The sequence below is a fragment of the Sus scrofa genome, chromosome 1, assembly GCF_054392235.1.
Source record: "Sus scrofa isolate SSC_HxYL_T2T_F1_AM1 chromosome 1, Sscrofa_HxYL_maternal_Yorkshire_Landrace_v2.0, whole genome shotgun sequence".
In the NCBI taxonomy this organism is placed as follows: domain Eukaryota; kingdom Metazoa; phylum Chordata; class Mammalia; order Artiodactyla; family Suidae; genus Sus; species Sus scrofa.
Window position 1 is genome coordinate 231,609,188 of NC_139383.1, and position 6,000 is coordinate 231,615,187.

Consider the following 6,000-nt stretch of genomic DNA (forward strand, 5'->3'; position numbering starts at 1 on the left):
TGTACAATCTACAGAACCTAGGCTTTCAGTCTGAGGAACACAGAGAACATAAATAAATAGTCGTGTGAAGCATGAAGGCCATTTGTATCATTTAGCATGAATGCCAGTGTCTAAAATCAGACCAACACTCAGGCTAGTTACGTAAAATAAAATCACTACTGCATTTACATAGCACCTACCTAGGCCAGGTGAGTGAAGAGATTATCCAATTAATTTCTCTGAGTTGAGCAATATGTCCATTTTGTAGACATACAGAGTCTAAGAAACCTGCCCACACTCACACATCTGATCAATTATCGACGGGCCTAGAATTCAAACCTAGATGAATCTACCTACAGAACCTATCCTTTAACCTCTCTTGGTAGAAATTGCAAAAGACTCAAACATACATTATACTTGAGTACAGAGGACTTATATATAAATGGTTGAGTTCATATATACATGTGCTGTTAGTATTGTTAACATTTGTGAATCTGGATATAGACTACTGGCAAGTGACACCACTGAGATAAATAAGTTAACTGCCATTAACATATTGCTAGAAATTTTCTTGTGGAACAGAGATATATGGAGGCCTGAGAGCAAGAGCCAGTACTTAGAACTCTCCAGCGTCCAGGCCCCAGTGTCCTGTCACTGAAGCCTCTCCATTGGCCTCAACATCCAAAGGGGCAAATACTGCATCTATCCTGAGTGTAGAAGCTCTTAACTTCTGGAACAGATGGAAATTACCTGTGAAATTTTGGCTTTCCCTCAACCCTTGAAAAGTGCCCAGGGAGTTCCTGTTCTGGCTCGGTGGTAACCAATCCAACTAGTATCCATGTGGATGCAGGTTTGATCCCTGGCCTCGCTCAGTGGGTTAAGGATCCAGCATTGCCATGAGCCATGGTGTAGGTCACAGCTCAGATCAAGCGTTGCTGTGGCTGTGGCAGAGGCCAGAAGCTGCAGCTCCAATTTGACCCCTAGCCTGGGAACTTCCATATGCTGCAGGTGCAGCCCTAAAAAGAAAAAAGAAGGAAAGAAGGAAGGAAGGAAGGAAGGGAGGAAAGAAGGGAGGAAGGAAGGAAGGAAGGGAGGAAGGAAGGAAGGAGGGAAAGAAGAAAGAAGGGAGAGAGAGAGAGGGAGGGAAAGGAAAGGGAAGGAAGGGAGGGAGGGGGAAGGAAGGAAGGAAAGAAAGAAAGTGCCCAGGCCAGTACCCAGGCAGTGCTAAATCAGCACATCTCAAGTGGGATCCCAGGCTTTTTGAGAGCCATCAAAGATTAAGAATCACTGGTCAAGGGGCTCAAAAAGTCTGTTAGAACCACGATATTCAGGGACTGTGTCCAGCTTGGACTAAGTAAATGAACGGCTTATTTGGCAAATATCTATCCAACAAATTCTCTATTTTTCTATTTCATTTCAGAGTCATAAAACATGTGCCTGTAAGATACACTTCTAGACTCCACATTTGGATCTGCATATGTAAAAGGAGGAGCTATGGAGGGGTACTCTAATAAGCCAAAATTGAATAGGAAGTACTGTCGCTTCGAAGAGAGAGACCCGCTGATTAAGTGCATCCTTGAATCAGACAGCAGCGGTGATCAGGATGAAATCAAAGGCAGGATGGCAAATGGGTTTCAGTTCCAGGAAACTCAGACTGCTGATTGTGGCTGCCAAGAGCACTGCACGGTGCAAAAGGATTCCGAGGCTTTCATAGCAAAGAGGGGAGTGATCAATCAGCGATGACTACCACAGATGTGCAGATGAAACAGCTGCTTCACATGAGAGTTAAGAGGGAGAGTATCCTGTAGGAGAAAGGCATCCTACTTCACCCCAAAAAAAGAAAATTGCAGGAAACATCAAAATTGATATTTAGCAGGTAAAAATCCATCTATTCTCTTTTTAATTATTGGAGTATTCAGAATTCGAGCTCAACAGAGAGCCTAGTCTTTATGATTTATGAACTTACCTAATAATACTAATGTATAAAAGGAAGGATAGATTTAATTATCAACTGGTCTATCCAGCATATTATGGTTAATGAAGTTACATTTTAGTGCAATCCCAAAGGTGGAGCAAAGTCATCAACAATTAGCCAATTATCAAATTATCAATGTGTTGATAAGACTCTTCTTAACTGAAGGGTTTATTGATTTAACTGCTGTCCATCAGTATCCATTATGAGCTAACAGCTTCTTCCTCTGACGTTTCTTAAGCCTGACAATGTGACATTGTTTGTTTTTGTCTTTTTTCCCAAGGTTTTTTTTGTTTTGTTTTTTGTTTTTGTCTTTTGTTGTTGTTGTTGTTGCTATTTCTTGGGCCGCTCCCGCGGCATATGGAGGTTCCCAGGCTAGGGGTTGAATCGGAGCTGTAGCCACCGGCCTACGCCAGAGCCACAGCAACGCGGGATCTGAGCCGCGTCTGCAACCTACACCACAGCTCACGGCAACGCCGGATCATTAATCCACTGAGCAAGGGCAGGGACCGAACCCGCAACTTCATGGTTCCTAGTCGAATTCGTTAACCACTGCGCCACGACGGGAACTCCTTTCCCAAGGTTAATGCTGGCTTGTTTTATTATTTTCTTGATGTGCCTACTTGTTCAACAGTTAAATAAGCAAATCCATAGACTGAGAATATGTCGGGGGGGGGAGCAACTATCTACCAGAGACCTGATCTTTAAAAAATATTTTGGCAAAATATTATATTTCAATATTTGAAAATGTTACAATATGAACAGAAAAACAAATTGTGATAAATCCACACAGGTAAATACTCGTCTCTCGTAAAAAGAATGAAGTATGCATATACGTAACATGGAAGAATCTGAAAATAATTACGATGCAGGGAGAGCAAAAGTGTAAACTAGAACTTCAAGTTTATAGTGAAAGACAGTAAATCAAAGTTCATGGGGGAGTCCTCGTCGTGGCTTAGCAGAAACAAAGCTGACTAGCATCCATAAGGATGCAGGTTCGATCCCTGGCCTCGCTCAGTGGATCCATGAGTTGTGGCGTAGGTAACAGATGCAGCTCAGATCTGGCATTGCCTCGGCTGTGGCATAGGCCAGCAGTTACAGCTCCAATTCAGTCTCGGGCTTGGGAACCTCCATATGCCGCAGGTGTGGCCCTTAAAAAAAAAAAAAAGGTCGTAGGAATGGGGAGCCAGGGTAGATGGGAAGGAGGGATTATGAAAGGGGATGAGATAACTTGGAGGGTGATGGATATGTTAAATCCATCACTTTATGGTGATAGTTTCATGGGCCTATACATATAATACCATTTTTAGGTCATCTTTCTCTTTCCATGCAATACAACTTTAAAATTGTTTTTAACATTTTCTCCTTTTTTTATGGAACAATTTGTCATGTATAATTTTTTAAATTGAATATTCTGGATTATGCATAGTTATTCTTTTCTATATCATGAAACTATTAAACACGTGATTTTTTAAAGGCATCTTACATTATGCACAACTATTACTTTTTGTACATTACATGCTAGGCATGCTTCAACATGAAAAGATGTGCTGACTCTGGAAAAATGGTAAAGAACATCTCACCCAATAATGTGTGCTCAGGCAACTACCTCCTCATTAAGAGAATGATAAATACATTAAATTGAGGGCTGGAATCATCTGCTTTTGGTTTTCTAGTATATTTTAGCTCAAGGACCTTTCTGCAAAAGAAAGCATCTTACAAGGCCCCAATGTGTTAAATTCCCAACCACCCTGACTTAAACAGGAGTGTGGGCCCTGTATGTCCCTGCTTCTCCACTTCCCCCAGCCTAGTCTGGCACTCTGGTCCCTAAATCATGGGAACTGAGAAAAGGTAGGCTTAGCTGGAGGCTATATTGTGTGGGATTTGTTTGCTGAGCATTTCAACACCAGCCTAGGAACACTTTGTCATGCTTCCCTTATATCAACGGCCCCTTTATGAAAGGCCTCCAAAGCAGGAATTTTTTTTTTTTCTTTTTAGGGCAGCATATGCAGCATACAGAATTCCCAGGTTAGGAGTTGAATTGGAGCTACAGCTGCCAGCCACAGCAACGCAGGATCCAAGCCATGTCTGCGACCTACACCACAGCCCATGGCAAAGCTGGACCCACTGAGCAAGACCAGGGATTGAACCCACATCCCCATGGATACTAGTCAGGCTCGGTATCTCTGAACCAAAACAGGAACTTCCTAAAGCAGGAGTTTTTAATATGTGATGAGGCTCCACCACGATGGGTCTGAACATAACCTTCCTTTTTTCTTTTTTTTTGTCATTTATTTTCTAAGTTGACATCCAAAATCATTTAAATGAATGACAATAGTGTCATGAGAGAATAATGTTCATAAGATTTGACAAGGGTATGGATGCCTAAGAACTTTGGCAACTGTTTCTCTATCTTGCTTTGACTATAGGACACTCAGAAACTCCTGATTCTTTCAGAAAAGTAGCTGCAAAGAATAATTTTTAGAACTTTTTAATTGAGGGAGAAGTTATTTACAGTAAAATCATAGGCATCAAGCATACACTCCAATGATTTTTGATAGAGGTGTGCCAAATTGAGGAGTTCCGCTCGTGGCTCAGTGGACCTGAATCTGACTCGCATCCATGAAGACACAAGTTCGATCCCTGGCCTTGCACAGTGGGTTAAAGATCCAGCATTGCCAAGAGCTGTGGTGTAGGACACAGATGCTGCTCAGATCTGGTGATGCTATGGCTGTGGCGTAGGCCAGCAGCCGTAGCTCCAATTCAACCCCTAGCCTGGGAACCTCCATATGCTGCCAATGTGGCCCTAAAAATAAATATATAAATAAATAATAGTCCAACTGAGATACAGGTGCCTATCCATTTGGATGACTTTAGGGTGAGGGATAAATGCTCTGGTGGTATGCAGGTGAGCCACTCTTTAGTCAGAAAATCTTCCTGAGAGGCCTGCTTAAGGGCTGGGAACCAGGCAGGGCCCCAAACTCCAGTCTGAACAGTAGGCCAGGGTGTTAGGGAACTCAAGCACAGCCCTGAAGCTGAAACACCAGAGAGACAGTAGGCACAGCAGTTAGGATGATGCTCAGTGGCAGTTTTTGTTTGGTGGGGCAGGCCTAGCCCAGGGAGAAGGAGCCGGAGCTCCTTTTCCCAACGTGTGCTCTCCTCGGGTCAATAGCGAGATTGTTATGAGAGCGTAACCTGAGCTGAGTAATGTGCGTAGGATCTATGGCTTTATTGTGTCCCTGCTATGTTAATTAGTATTAGGCGCATGATGGATAGGCAACACGTGTGTGCTCTGAGTCTTAAACCAGCCCTGAGAGTTTAGCACTCCATTAGTTACACATCACAGAAACCCAGGGGATGTTTACTCAAAAAGAGGATCACTTACAAGAGGGAAACATGCTAATTCATTCCTGATACCGTCTGGGGAGAGGGACACCCCATGAGCCAGCGAGTGGTGTAACGCGTCATCCAAGACAGAGATGGAAGGAGGGGCTGGCGGGAAACTACAGAAAGCCCCGGCCCCCGACCCCAGCCTAGAAACCCTGAAATCTCAAATCCTCAGTTGTTCCTACACGAATCCCTCTGAGACAGAAGTTCACAGAAGGCTCTGTGTTGACATTTCAATTCATTGCCCTGTTCCAGAAGCAGGGAACCCTCGACCCCATCTCTCCCATAGCCTCACCAGGCCACAGAGAAGGGAACTCCCGCGCTGCCCTCCTTTTCACCAGTTTTCCCACCAGCTGCCACCTCTCAGCTCAGGACCAGCTGTGTCTACCCCCACTTCAGCCCAATGGGCACCAAAAGGGCCCAGAAAAGAAGTCTCAAACCCTGGAGTTCCTTTGAAGCAGGTGATAGTACTGTCTTTTGGGGGGTTTCTTTTTTTGTTGGTTGGTTGGTTGTTTTTTGTTTGTTTGTTGTTTTGTCTTTTTAGAGCTGCACCAGCAGCATATGGAGGTTCCCAAGCTAGGGGTCAAGTTGGCACTATGGCTGCCAGCCTGTTGCCACAGCCACAGCAACATGGGATCCAAGCCGCATCCGAGACCTACACC